Raw genomic sequence first — 15,927 nt, 5'->3', positions numbered from 1 at the left:
TAGCGGTGGGGAGAGTCGTTTGTCCCACAATGCCAGCCTGTCATCTCTATTGTTCCATACAGCCCCCCCTTCCTTCCATATGACACATTACTCAACTTGTACTTAGGATAATTCTGGCCTACAATAATTAGCAAGCACAGTATGATTTCTGGGGAGGGCACCAGGGCCACGTCAAGAGTCCTGCACTTCCAAGCTGTGTTAACTCACCTCTTCATTGATTTTATATTTCAAATCCTTTTGCCAGAAGGGAGTTAAGAAATCTGTGAGCTTCAGTAGCTCTTCCTGTTGTAAATTCTTAGAATATTTATTTTCCCTATCTCTACCACCCAGAGGAAAATGTAAACTTGAAGACCTGGGTGGAGGGCAGTGTCTGTTATAAATTATCTTGAAGGTGTTGCAAAGGCAGGGGACTCCCCTTGTATTGCTTCATGGGACACACTCCTGTGGCCCTCGGTTACTAAATTTCTCATACTTTTGTGCCTTCATACCTCTCTCTATTCAGTTACTCCATTTCCACTCAAAATAGTGTGCAAAAAAATGCACAAGTTTATAAAAATATGCCTTCTGTGTTAGTTGTAATTTCAAATTTTAATATTTTTTTATTTAAAAAATAGCTACATAAACCATGTAGAGGTTAGAATTGATTAAGCAGTAAATACATTTTGTTAAATGAACAAACCATAGCTTTTATGATTCTGTACATTTCAGAAACAAAAATAGCAGACTAGCAGCTTGGAGATCTGTTACACCAGAACACCTCTGGCATCCTTTGCTGTTCCGAGTTAATAATCTCTCTCAAAAAAATTTGCACAGTCTTCCTATTTTGAAAAGGTAGCATTTCTTATCTGCCTTGTATGCAGAAGGTCGTTTAGTCCTGGCATCTCCAGCGATTCAGTTAAACGTGTTGTAAACTTAAAAGTTCCCTTGGCAAAAAATGGGACTCCACAGCGCCATGTGGTGTCCTAGTGCTATAACGCATATAAAGCGCTTCATCTTTACAAATGTAGCTGAGTCCAAGGTAGGGTTGGGAAAGACCAGGGTTTGTCAACCTAGTCCCTACTACCCACTAGAGGGCATTTCAGGATTCTAGTTTGGTCTTAGGGGGTTCTACGGCACAAGCTGAATCCTCCTGTCAAACACTGCTGGGTGGTAAGGAAATTTTACCATCAAGAAAGATACATTAGTGGGCGGTAGGTATAAAAAGGTTGACTACCCTGGGAAAGACACTTGCCTGAAACACCAGAGAAACTGTTGCCGATCAGTGTTGACAGTGCTGAGCTAGATAGACCAATAGTTTGACTCAGCATAAAGCAGTGTCCTATGTACATCTCTCTGTCCTTGATCCATCCTATATTGCCTATGTTTACTCCCGTCTTGTAAGCCCTAATTTTGTCTGTATCTTAACTGGATCAAAATGTAGAATGAACTGGCTTCCTGCATGGAAAAACTGTTTGTGTCCAAGTCCTACTTGGAGTAAATACCATTTAAGTTAATGAACATGGGTTAATTGTGTCCATTAGTTCAAAGAATCTCCCCTGAGTAGGACTAACATTGAATGCACCACTCCTTTTTTGGTTGGCTTTCTTTGTTACTCCGTTGTTGTCCTAATCCTAGATCATTATCTTGAGTTTTACCTCTCATTGGAATCAAATTCAGCACTTTATCTCTCGTTTGAATTTTAGCTACTGCTATCCTTAAAATGGGATGCGGATGGCGCTGTGGGTTAAACCACAGAGCCTAGGACTTGCTGATCAAAAGGTTGGCGGTTTGAATCCCTGCAATGGGGTGAGCTCCCATTGCTTGGTCCCTACTCCTGCCAACCTAGCAGTTCGAAAGCACGTCAAAGTGCAAGTAGATAAATAGGTACCGCTCCGGCGGGAAGGTAAATGGCGTTTCCGTGAGCTGCTCTGGTTCACCAGAAGCGACTTAGTCATGCTAGCCACATGACCCGGAAGCTGTACGCCGGCTCCCTCGGCCAATAAAGTGAGATGAGCGCTGCAAACCCAGAGTCGGCCACGACTGGACCTAATGTCAGGGGTCCCTTTACCTTTACCTATCCTTAAAATGGTAGAAACAGGACATCAAAATATTTGAAAGCCACCTCATTTAGCCTTGCTCCAAGATGAAATGTATTGCACAACTACTGAAAGTCTCTCATCTTTAGGTCAGATTTTTCTAGAGGAAAGGATTTCAAATGTGGACTGTGGCTACAGAGAATGCTTTTGTTTAAGGGTGAACAGCAGCTACTGCCATCAGGCTATTCAGTGCTTTTGGAGTGGCTTACAAAAAATAATATTGCAATTTTTAAAAACCATGGGCCATAAAATCCATAATTAAATAGGGCTTTGCCTATAGTCATACATACATCTGGAAAGGATCTAAAAGTTCATTTAGTCTCAATCCCTTCCAGTGCAGAAAAAAACCAGTATTGCAGCAGAGCACTAGATTAAAATACTAGCACAAAAAATAAGAGCCAGAGGAGTATAGTGTTTAGAGTGCTGGGCTAGGACCTAGGATCAGGGTTCAAATCCTCAGCCATCAAGCTCACTGGGTAATCTTGGGCCAGTCACAGTAAGCCCAGCTTATCTCACAAGGTTGTGCAAATAAAAATGAGAAGAAGAGGAGTTTGGATTTGATATCCCGCCTTTCACTCCCTTTAAGGAGTCTCAAAGCAGCTAACATTCTCCTTTCCCTTCCTCCCCAACAACAAACACTCTGTGAGGTGTGTGGGGCTGAGAGACTTCAGAGAAGTGTGACTGGCCCAAGGTCACCCAGCAGCTGCATGTGGAGGAGCGGAAACGTGAACCCGGTTATGAGACTACCGCTCTTAATCACTACACCACACTGGTGTACTTGAGGAACCATGTATGCCTACTTGAGCTCCTTGGAGGAAAGATGGGATAGAAGTGTCATAAATAAGAATAAAACGCTAGTATTAAATATTTCACAAAGTCCTGGGCAAATGAGGGTTTTCTTGGTATGAAAAAGAAAAAAAGTTTGGAAAGAGTTAAAGCTATCAGCTACCACTGCTGAAAAAGCCTCATCTTCATCACTCACTTCCTCTCTAAGATTGGTGGGACCCAGAGAAGAGGCAGATATTGACACCTAGATAGCTTCAGTGGGAACAGCTTGTCGTTGAAGTAGCCTGGTCTCAAGCCACTGATGACTGTCAAAACCAACCTAAATTGTATCCCCAAAAGATGGGTAGAGCATGTAGCTGTTAAGAACCTGCAATATAGGCTGTGCTGGTGTACTTGGCCCTGTTGTACTTTCTCAACACTGAAGGACTTGGAAAGTCGCTGTCAGAGGAGGCAGCACTTGGCTAGATGGGCCAATGGTCTCATTTGGCATCAATGCAACTTTACATAGAAGAGCAAGCCTTATAGCTTTATAGATTTGAAAATGATGCTCTGACAGTCACTAAGTGGAAGTTTAGAAGCTAGAGTGTTGGCACTCCACTGGGGCCAAGTCTGCAAGGACTGAAGTACATGAGCTTCCTCAACCTCGGCCCTCCAGATGTTTTGAGACTACAATTCCCATCATCCCTGACCACAGGTCCTGCTACCAAGGGATCATGGGAGTTGTAGGCCAAAAACATCTGGAGGGCCGAGGTTGAGGAAGCCTGATCTTGATGTTCCAAAAGCAAGAACTTGTCTTCATACGTTAGGAAGACGTGTTAAGCCTTCAGAACCCACCACCAAGAGTATTTACAGCTTTGGTATACCTACAGTCACACCTAGGAAGACTTGCTTGATCAGTCTGAAGTATCCAAACAAACCCCTGTGTTGCAAAGAGAACATCAACAATGTCTAGGCAACACGATGACCATATACATACGTAATAGACAATCTTTATAGAATTCCTTCAAATCATAAAAAGTTCAAAATGAAATCTTTAGTATCAAAGTCTCTGAAAATCTTTATATGAAGCGAGGTACCAAACTTTGTACAGTGGAAGACAAGCTGTGAAGCTTTGTGTATTCAACAATCATGTCCAACACTGAACAGTAATTCCAGATATTGACTACTGTTTCGTAGAATTCTTCATCAGCGTGGTGGGTGGATATAGAATGCTTCACTTATTTCAAATGAATATACATATAAATGAAAATATCAAATTCTGTGGAGCAGTGCTCATGTAATAATGTAGTCCCTTTAGTTTTTCACAAACTAAATAATCCCAAATTATGCAATCCTTCCTCATAGAGGAGTTGCCCCACTCTCTGGATTATTTTAGATGCTGTTTTTGTCACTTTCCAGATCTGCCATATCCTTTGTGAAATGTGATGACTAGAATTATTAACACAGTACCCCAAGGATGACATCACCATAGATTTGGGGGAAAACATTAAAATATTGGTATTTTTATTTCAGGACCTTTTCCCTAATGATCCCTAGCATGGAATTGATCTTGCTGCTGCACACTGAGTCAACAGTTTCATTCTCCACCATAATCCCTATATCCTTTCAGGAACCTTATATATTTCCTGCCATCATCTGTATATATTTCCTGTCAGGTCAGACCCTAGCTAAAGAAACTTTGACCATTTCTTTGGACTTGTGTCTATTAGTTGTTGTGTTTTATGGTCATTTCCAAAGGACAGCTCCTTCTGAAATATTGCCCAACAAATATCCTGTTCTTTTTACTTCACCTTTATAAGAAAGTTGTACACACCTTTGCTAAGAAATGACAAGTATGGCCCCCTTCTTCTGCAATACTTGCCTTTCTAATTGCATGTATGTTTTTAACGATCCTCTTGGATTTTAATTGCTATGTTTACTTTTATGAGGAATCTCTAGTGCAGGCTGTAAAGGAGACATTATCTGAAGTGGGCTCCTTTATGATGCAGTAGATTGGAAGGAAATTGTGAAAGAGGGAAGGAATTGCGTGGTTTACAAATGAAACATCCTGTCTAAAGTGAAAACTTGAGAGCGTGGTTTTGTGTATTGACGTTTGTTAACTAATTGGATTTGGGTTATATCACTTTTGAATGGGCCACATTAACTGAGAACTGCAACAAGATACCATGCTGGCACAAAGCAAAGACAACTAAGAACCTTCTTTTCTTAACAGAATACTTCTGCCATGTAATCCTACGAAAAACAAGTGTTGAAATCCTGTCAGGGCTGAGTGGCTTAATTGGGTTTTTCATCAAGGATCATGCAATTGCCAAGTAGCAACACTGAGGCTCTTACAGGAACTAGCCAGCACAACATCGTTATCATCTAACCACAATTTTGATTTTAGTGTGGGCTTCATGGCACCACATTCTTTGCTTTGGAACAAACTGTGTGTTGTCTTAAAAGAACTCTGTAACTGACTGCCTGTGCAAAAGATGGGGAGAGTATTGTGTTACAGTTATTCTTCGATATCAGGGAAAGGCTGTAGCTCAGCAATAGAGCATCTGCTTTGCATGCAGTATGTTCTAGGTTCAATCCCTGGCATCTTTAGGAAAAGCTGGCAGGGAGACCCCTGTGTAACACAAGCCAGTCAGTGAAGGCTATACTGAGCTAGATGGACCCAATGGCCTGACTCACTATATGACAGCTCCCAGTGTTCCTGTCTAGATTTCAGGCCAAGAATAACTGGTTTGACTCACTATTAAAGTCTGGGTTTTGTAATATGGAGACCCCAAATGAGAATGCTCTCCCCCCCCCCCCCGTGGTGAGATTCCAGGTGGGCCTTATTTCTGAGAAAGGGCATAGTACAGGGATCACCATATAATGGCTTCTCTCTGTGTGTGGCATAGCACAAAATGGTGGTGATAAGGGTGTAGCATAACAACATGGCTGCTGCCTTTAAAAGACCAGAGAAAAAGGACCACAAAATGGTGCTGGCATGCCACCCCAACAATGAATAAAGGTGCATCACCATGTTTGCTCACAGAGAGAAGCTCTTTGCACCTCTCTTCTGTCCAGAACGGGAGGGAGGTTGGTGTCCCATCTTATTATTATTTAGACCACTTTTATACTGCTTTATATATATTTAAAAATCTCTTAAGTGATGAATGGGAAACTAAAATACCAAATGTTACAGAAATGCAGCGTTACCTGTTCAAATATTACAATATACAACTTCCTAATAAATATATAAACAGACAGTATTTGCTTTTGCTTCTGATCTCCCCTCTCAGCATCCCGGCTCTCTCGCTTGTATTGAGGGTAGAGAGAATTTAGCCATATTTTTCAGGAATGTAAAAACAGTGCTCACGGGAAAGCTTTAAACGGTAAGAGACAAGAGGTTTGGTGGGTCTCCTGTGTTGTTGGCACTTGTCTGTCTTGAGAGACAAAGGAGTGCAACTCTAGGGGTGAAGTCAACCTGTTGGAGAACCACAGGGCCTGCTGTGCCTGCGGAGACTGGAAACTCGTAACTGCTGCCTCCCGCATTGTTTTTGCTGTGTTAGCAACACTGACCTGAACACTCAGGTGCAAGCCTGGACAGTGTATATTGGTTGCCCAGACGACAAGACCCCCCCTCTCAGCCTCACTGATGTGGTCCAAAGGAAAGCAGGTAGGGGTTACTCCTTAGCCCTTTCTTCTGAAGATGTCCCACAAGGCAGTGGGCATGGACTTTTCCTTGAGGTTTACTCCAGAAGCCTTTCTCACTTATGAGTATAGCTGGCAAGGCAGTGGAGGTTTAGGATCAGAGTTTTCCTTCTCCTACATGGGCTACTTTCCCAGGTTGACGAGTCCCATCTGCCCCTCATTTCCCTCTATGGCACGTGCAGAAACTGCCTTCTTGACCATTGGCCCTACTACAGTGGTACCTCGCAAGACGAAAAACTCGCAAGACGAAAGAGTTTTTCGTTTTTTGAGTTGCTTTGCAAGACGAATTTCCCTATGGGCTTGCTTCGCAAGACAAAAACGTCTTGCAAGTTTGTTTCCTTTTTCCTATGGGAAACCGTTTCAATGCATTCCTATGGGAAACTGTGCTTCGCAAGACGAAAAATTAGCAAGACGGAAAAACTCGCAGAACGAATTAATTTCGTCTTGCGATGCACCACTGTATTGGTCTCATCTGCACAGTCTGATGGAGCCTGTCTTTGCATGCAGGGGAAATCCCTCACTCACTGAGGATTTGAGGCCCATCGGCTACCCTCACCTAGTTTAGCCAGTCGAAGCCGTTTCCTGGGATGTGGCTGCTGTCACATGCTGACAGCTTCAAGGAAACACAGGTGAGAGCTGAGTGTAGGGTGGGGACCAAAGGTGGACAAACTACCCCAAAAGGAGCACAACCTGTCCCCTACCAGAGGTGCTACTCGTCCCTTAATACCTCATACAATCCATATACTCCTATGTAGAGTTCTGGATAAAGGAAGAATCAGCCCCCACCCTTGCCATAGTCTGATGGTGGCATTTTGGACCATGTGAAGTGTCTTGACTTTTCAAGGGCAGCCCCATATATAGGATGCATTGTAGTAGTCCAGATTTAATATCACTAGAGCACAAACTCCTGTCATGTTTATCTTCTGCAGGAAAAACTACCCACATCACAGTCATCATTTTTGAAAGAATTTCAATGCTTACTTATTTCATTTAATAAACACTTTATAGAAGTATTTATAGGCCACCCTAGCAGAAAATATCAGGGTGGTATATGACCATTGGTATATATAAAAACCTTTAACACAGAACAAAGGCATCATTAAAGTAACAGACTAATCAGAACGTTTTTATAGTTGCAAAGGCCTGCCAGCATAAAAAAAGTCTGCAGGCGACTCCTGGAAATCAAAAGTGAGGCTCCTACCAGATCTCTGCTGGAAGAGCATTCCACAGCATGGGAGCTGCAACACTAAATGTCTGGCTTCTAACTGAGGCCAGTTGGGCCTCTGCAGTATGGTACACAATGAGCAGAGCTCCTTTGGAAATTCGCAATGATTGAGCCGAATACTTAGCCCTGTCTATGAAGCCAGGTATGCGGGTGGCGCTGTGGTCTAAACCACTGAGCCTCTTGGGCTTGCCGATCAGAAGGTTGGCGGTTCGAATCCCCATGGTGGGGTGAGCTCCGTTGCTTGGTCCCAGCTCCTGCCAACCTAGCAGTTCAAAAGCACACCAAAAAGTGCAAGTAGATAAATAGGTACCGCTCCAGAGGGAAGGTAAACAGTGTTTCTGTGCGCTGCTCTGGTTTTGGTGTTCTGTTGTGCCAGAAATGGCTTAGTCATGCTGGCCACATGACCCTGAAAAACTGTTGGTGGACAAACGCAGGCTCCCTTGGCCTGTGAAGCAAGATGAGCACCGCAACCCCAGAGTCACCTGCAACTGGACTTAACTGTCAGGGATCCTTTACCTTTACCTTTTTTAATGAAGCCACTAGGCCCACAGTTACTCCACATTTTTAAAGCAGTATGATGCCACTTTAAACAGCCCTGGTTTCTCCCAAAGAATTATGGGAGCCATAATTTTGTAAAAGGTGCCAAAAGTTGTTAGGAGACTCCTGTTTCCCTCCCAGAGCTACAATTCCCAGGGTGGCTTAACAGTTAATCCATCTTCACAGGAAACTCTGGAAGTTGTAGTTCTGTGAGGAGAATAGGGGTCTCAGCACTCTTAACAAACTAGTGGCCTGAATTCTTTGGGGGAAGCCATAACTCTTTAAAGTGGTATCGTAATGCTTTAAATATATGGCATGGATGTGATCCTGGTGGTTTTCTAAGTGAGGCTGTGAGAAAGTGACCTAGGTCTGAAATCCTACCCAATGCACTTACTGCTCTGGATTTCTGTCAGCATCTCAGCAGCCATGTTTTACATTAGAGCTTAAGAAATGCCTGCCACACTAGCCCAGTGTCCTGCGGGAAGTTCAAAAAGCAGGAGCTAAGCACAACACTTCTCTATCCACCTATGACTCCTAGCACCTAGTATTCAATAACCATTGATAGCTTTATCCTCCTTGAATTTGTCCAATCTTCTTTTAAAGCCATGCAAGTTGGAGGCCATCACTGTCTCCAGTGGCAGTGGGTTCCACAGTTTAACTATGTGCTGTGCAAAGAAGTGTTTTCTTTTGTCCATCCTGAATCTTCCAACATTCAACTTGGCTGTCACTGGATGCAACAGCATGCATGACTCTGGATTATACATGCTGCCCTTGAAAATACTCCCCTCCCCACCCCTCATCCCTATTTCCTTCTTATTGAAGAGTGAGCTTTCCTGGGTTTTAAAAAGTTCTATTAGCTGGTTCTTTTAGGGGAGCCTCCCTTGATGTGTACACACTCTCCTAATCCAAAATCCCCCGCCCTTGTCCCTTTTGCTAAGGTCTCACATCAAAGCTTTGTGTGGCTTTAGAGCTCTGTCCAAAAAGTGGATTAGGGAGCAAAATTTATGGCGTATTAATTATGTGTCTGCCAGTAACTGATTTATTTTTCCTTAAAATAATAATAACGAAAAACACCTTAGTTCTCTTTTTGGCCAACCATCTTCTGACTCAGCTTTTTTGGTAAAGAAATCCATTGAATGGTTTTTGGAATCAACAGAACTCTGTAGTGGTTCAGTGGCTCACATTCAGGAGACCTGACCTTCAGTCTTGGAACTTGCTTAATTTCCACATTGCACATTGAAAAAGGGGGTTCCTTTACTCACTGCACAGCAAAGTAATATAGCAACTCCACCCCCCCCGCTACTGACCTGTCATCATAGGCGCCGACTCCATGGGGCCTGAGGGGGCTCGAGCCCCCTCAAAAAAAATTTTGGGGGGGCTCAGCCCCCCCAATAATCTCGGGCGCCCTTCCAGCAGAGCGCCACCGTCCCCCGCCTCCTCCCCACCTGCTCCCTCGCCAGCCAGCCAGCCGCGCGCCCTAGTCAGAGAGCCCCGGCCGTCCCCCGCGAGATTAGGGAATCCCCGGGGGCGGGGGCCCCTGCCTCGCTGCTTCGCAGCACCACCGCCACTGCCAAGGCACTGCCAGGGGGAATTTCCTTCCTCCTGGCGGTTTCAGCGGTTTAGGGCCGGAGCGGAGGGGGCTCGCCCTCTCTTCTCCGGCTAGCCCCACGTTTCCCGCATATCAGCTGTTCCGGAGCTGATTAATAGGCGCAGCACGCTCTCCCCTATTCGCGCACGAGGAGGCGGCGTCACTTTATTTGCATATTCATGAGCTTATTTATTATTCATGAGCTTTCCCGGGCCCCCCCAATATTTTTTATAAGTCCGCGTCCCTGCCTGTCATCTCCAACCACTTGCGAAACGTGGAAGGGTGGGTGATCAGTGGGGCAGGGTTGGGAGCTTTTAACCTCTCTTCTCCACAATTTTTCTACACTGATCTGCTGACATTACAGCTCAGCAGTGGAACTTAGGAACATAGGCAGCTGCCTTATACCAAGTCAGACCCATCTAGGCCAGTATTGTCTGCACTGACTGGCAGTGGCTCTCCAGGAATTCAGTCAGGAGTCTCTTTGCAACCCTACCTTTGCAAAGATGCCTTTGGGGATTGAAACTGTGACCTTCTGAGCCCTTCCCCTTCAGTGGTGGATATGGCTTTGGCAATCAGTTTAGCCTGTGTGCTGCTGTTCACCTTCCCTATTTATCCCATGAAAAGCATCTGAAGCGAAACCTTACGCACAGAGCAAAACGCTCACCAAATATATCTGTTTCCGGAGGGGCGGTCAGGTAAGTTGATTGTGGTGAAAACAATGAAGTAAGAACCTTAAAGCTTAACATAAGCTTCTGTAGACTTCATAGAAGGCATGATATAATCTTCAGTTGCAAGAACAGACCCACAAAGCTGAACTGAAAACTGTGAGGTCTTAAGGAACAAGTGCAAACAGTGATAATTACACTATTACCCCTGTGACCATTGTCAAAAAGCAGTTGTATTGTCAGTACAGACATCCTGGCATTGGTGAGTCAATTAACTCCTGCTTTGTGATGAAAATCCATTGTCCCAGTTCAATCCAGAAGTGATAGACACATATTGGTGAATTGCAATGCACTCATTTTATGTTCCAGTCTTCCTGTGAAGTCCCTTTGTTCCAGAATGACCACTTTAATGTCCATTAGATTGTCCTGGGAGGATGCAATGATCTCCCATAGGTTTTTGGATATTGCCATTTCTGATGGCAGATTTGTGCCTATTGATTTTTTTTCCTGTAGCAAATGTCCTGTTTGTCCAACTTAGAATACAAAAGGGCACTGATTTGCTTGTTTATTAAAGTGCTTCTGTGCCACCATATCATAAAATATCAGAGCGGTGTACAACCCTAAAATATAAAAACTGTTAAAAATGATACTGAGAAGCATTAGAGTGACTGCTAAAAAATTAACAATTAAACTGCTACAAAGACTTGTCAGTGTAAAAATGTATTCCAAAGACACCTAAAAGTCAAAAGCAAGGGTGCCTCCTGAATCTCTGCTGGAAGTCTGTTCCACAGTATGGAACCTGCGACAGGAAATGCTGAGACTTTTGTGACACCTCTGTGACATATATGACATTGGAAGATCAGCTGTTGCCTTTGGTAGACAACTGGGAGTCTGACACCTCTGCTAATCTACTGCAAATCATCCAGAGATAGTAGTTCCCAGTCTCCCTTCTACCCATCTCTTCTCTACATCATAAAACATACAGTTGATTTAAAGAATTTGCTGCCAAGAGTTGCGGTAGCCTGTAGTTTAGAATGGTATCAAAGGGGTATCACAGACAAATTCATGGAGAAGACGTCTGCAAATGACCATTAGTCATGACGAGCCCTAATGGAACTTCCACGGCCAGAGGCAATGTATTACTGAATACCAGTTGTTGGAGAACAACAGCACAAAGGAGTGATGGCTTTCATATGCTGATTGTGGAGGTAATGCTTAACCACTGCAGGAAGCAGGTGGCCAGACTGGATGGGCCTTCCAGATACTGCTGCTTCTATCAGCCCCAGCAAGGAGGGCCAAGGACGGAGATAGATGAACCATCCAACAGGGGTCTTCTTCCATTCTTGACCAGTCTAGTACACTTTTTGAAGGCCCAAAATCCACCACTGGGAAAGACTTTATTATGAGTTGTTCCTACATGTCTCCAAAATAGTGAGCCACCTTGTGAGTTCTTCATAAGAACACAGAATCTGATGCATCAAGCCAATGGCTCATTTAGTCCAGCATCCTGTTCTCTAGAATGTTTCGTCATTTGTCCTGGAAATCGTGAAAGCTTGCTCACTATTTCTTGACCTTTTGTTTGGTCCTAATAAAAGTACTTTGTTTTTTTTCTTCCAATAAATTTTTATTGTTTTCAGTAAACATACATTTACAACACGTTTATAGCATATATGCATTATAAAGCATATATAATTATCTTTAGCTCTGCCGAGCTTTGGACCTCCCTCCACCCCTTCGGTAAGTATCATATATTTTCTAACCTTACATATTTTGTTTAATTAGCTTATTTTTCCACCCATTGTGAGAGTTATTCCAACCCATCCAGTGTCTTTAATGCTTTACAATTGTCTTTTATATACATCAAATATTTAGTCCAGTTTTCTTGAAACTTCTGTTCATCCTGGTCTCGTATTCTTCCTGTTAATTTGGCCAGCTCTGCATAAGTCATCATCTTAACCTGCCTTATAAAACCTGGTCCTAATAAAAGTACTTTGGACTAGCCAAGCTGCTATCAATCAATCAATCAATCAATCAATCAATCAATCAAATATTTCAATGTGTAGTCTCACAATCTTTTTCTAGACTTATTGTCTTGAAATATGAATGACAATGAAACAATCAATCTTTTTCGAGAAAGTAATAATAAATATTGTTTTTCCTCAAGTGGGACAACTCTTGAGTATAGCATCAGAGCTCCCCCTAATGTTCTTCATGGTACAGGAAGCTGCCTCTTTGGAAACATGGTCAATGAAGATGCCAACTTCTTGGGCTCAGGTTTTTTCTGATTACTTTTTGCAACATACGCTCCTCTCATGGCTTATGACACTTACATGTTTCTGGAAGGTTTGTGGCAACTTACGCAGTGGCTTGCCCTGTTTATCTCAAATGAGTCAATCTGGGAGGGAGAAAAGAATGTGGGTTGCGGTCTCACTGGCACTGCATTCTGCAGCGTGCCCAGGTACTCTGAAAGAAATGGACAAGAGATTCAGAGGCTGATGCAAAACAACAACAACAACCTAATCAGAACTCAAATCACTTCCACATTGATTATTTATAGAGCAAAGATCCTGATCTGTTTGAACAAAGTTTGCAGGAAGTTTAGGCTACACTTGCTATTTAATGAGCATTCATATTCTGATTTGTTTGTAGGAAGCTGATAAGCTGTATCAAGCAATTATTATTCCACACCTTCCTGATCACACAAAAATATGGGTGGGAGTGGGAGTATGTTTGTTGCACAAGAGTATGGAATTAACCTCCCTCCCTCCCTCCCTTCACGTTTCTAAACTGCTTGCTATTTTAAAGTCTCTGAGAAGAAGACAAACATACATCTAAAAATCAATCAAGTACAGTGGTACCTCGGGTTAAGTACTTAATTTGTTCCGGAGGTCGGTTCTTAACCTGAAACTGTTCTTAACCTGAAGTGCCACTTTAGCTAATGGGGCCTCCCGCTGCTGCCACACCACCGGAGCACGATTTCTGTTCTCATCCTGAAGCAAAGTTCTTAACCTGAGGTACTATTTCTGGGATGCCGGAGTCTGTAACCTGAAGCATATGTAACCCAAGGTACCACTGTATTGTAAAAGGAGAGATTTAAAGTATTTAAAATAGTATTTTAAAAACAGGTGAAAACAGAATTTCAGTAATAACAACATCTGATCTCATCCACAACAGGGAAATCCTGTGGAAAAATAAATATCTTTATAAGACACCTGAAACAACAGATGGATGGTGTTTTACAATGGGCAATAGGGAAGGCATTCCACAGTGCTTTGTGAAATTCTGTATTGTGTTTTGGCTATTTAATGAGCAGTTACTCTGATTTCTTCGTGAGAAAGTTAGACAAACAGTGCATCAAAGCAATAAAAGGTAAAGGTAAAGGACCCCTGACAGTTAAGTCCAGTCACAGACGACTCTGGGGTTGCAGCTCTCATCTCGCTTTACAGGCCGAGGGAACTGGTGTTTGTCCGCAGACAGTTTTTCCGGGTCATGTGACCAGCGTGACTAAGCCGCTTCTGTTGCAATGGAACACTGAAACCAGAGCAGCGCACGGAAACACCGTTTACCTTCCCACCAGAGCGGTACCTATTTATCTACTTGCACTTTTGGCGTGCTTTTGAACTGCTAGGTGGGCAGGAGCTGAGACCGAGCAATGGAACCTCACCCCGCCATGGGGATTCGAACCTCTGACCTTCTGATCAGCAAGCCCAAGAGGCTCAGTGGTTTAGACCACAGCGCCTTCATGATGGCTATGTTCTGTTTCCATTGTCAGGGACAGTACCCTTCTGAATACCAGCTGCTGGGAATCACAGGTGGGCAGAGCGCTGTTGTGGCCAGGTCCTGATGTGGGCTTCCCAGAGGTGGCCCAATCCAGCAGGCTCTTCTTGTGTTTTTGTATTCATGCTTTGCAATGCATTTCCCCATCACTTCACTTCCTGCGGTTTACTGCGCAAGACCTCCCAATCAACTGTAATTGCATAAACTGAACTGATTGCACCACATCTAAAAAAACAGTGACAGGCTGGAAATGTCCTAAGCCAATGGGAGCAAATGCTCAATGAACAGATTGTCTGGAAGTGACCTTGACTGCAGATGGAATAGCTCATTACATCTCAGCTAAGTACACCAGTGAGGTTGCAAAGGCAAGAGGTATGGGAATGGCCACAGCTCAGTGACAGAGCATCTCTGTCGCATGCAAAAGGTCCCTGGTTCAATCCCCCATAGCATCTCAATGCAGGGAGAGCTGGGAAAGTCCCCTCTGAAAGAGAGCTGCTGCCAGCCAGGGCACTTAACATCTGAGCTAGCTGGACCAATGGTCTAGTTTGATATAAGGCAGCGTCTCATGTTCCTATGCTCCTTCACCCCGTCAACCTCTCGCAGCTTCGGAAAGGAGACTCTCAGCAGCGCCGCCAGTCAGCCTGCTTGGGAAACCGCGTTTCGGAGCTGAGGGCAGCCATAGCAGCATCTCAGAGCCGGAGGGAAGCAGCGCCTGCAGAAACGCCACGCGCATTTGTAGGGAGGAGGCGCGCGGCCAATGCTGCAGCCACTCCGGCCAAAGAGGTCAGTCCGTGCCTTCCTCTGAAAGTGAAGGCAGGGGCAGGCAGATCGGGGGTCTACCGACAGATGTCAGGATGCGTTTCAGCAGGGATTTGTGTCCCCCAGTTTCTTCCCTGCCGGAATGAAGATAGTTTGGACTGGCCAGAAGTAGATTAAAATAAAAACAAAATTGCTGGAGAACTCAGAACTGTGAGTTCCCACATCCAGTTTTGCTGCTTAAAACAAATTCCTGGAATCCGAGCGCTTTTGCGCCTGGGTCCGCGTGATGGATGGATCAGGGGATTCTAGTAAAACACGCTCAAAGTAAACAGCACAAGTCCGAAGCTCGCTCGCTCGCTCCCGGTCTAAGGTCCCTCCCTCGCCCCCTTATCTCGCCAATCCACTTTCTCAGGCAAGGAGGAGACGTCTAGCCGGCTTGCCCATTTCACTCTGGTTACCAAAATGGATTGCTCCTGTCTACGCTTCTCCCTGGCGCTGTTTGTTGGGGCAAGTGCAACACTTTTGGAGAAAGGATTGCAGTGAAAAAAATCTGGCAGCAATTATTCATCTGCCCTAACCGTCTCCTTTTAACTTCACACGTTAGGTTCTGTTCAAGGGAAGACTGCGGGGATGGGAAAAGAGGAGAGGCGGTTTTTTTGGTGGAGGGAGTTTCAGTCAAATCTGTTGAACTTCCCCTTCAGTGCAAAGCCCCTTCTCTCCTGCGGAGGCTCAGATGCTGCTAAGGAAGCGCATCTTCCAGGGAAAGAGAAATGATTCACTCGTATCTTGTCATAAGGGGTGGGAAGTAAGGGGGGAGGGGGAGGAGGAGGA

Source organism: Podarcis vaucheri, assembly GCF_965113315.1.
Source record: "Podarcis vaucheri genome assembly, chromosome: 7".
NCBI lineage: Eukaryota > Metazoa > Chordata > Lepidosauria > Squamata > Lacertidae > Podarcis > Podarcis vaucheri.
Note: the sequence above shows the minus strand (reverse complement) of the source record.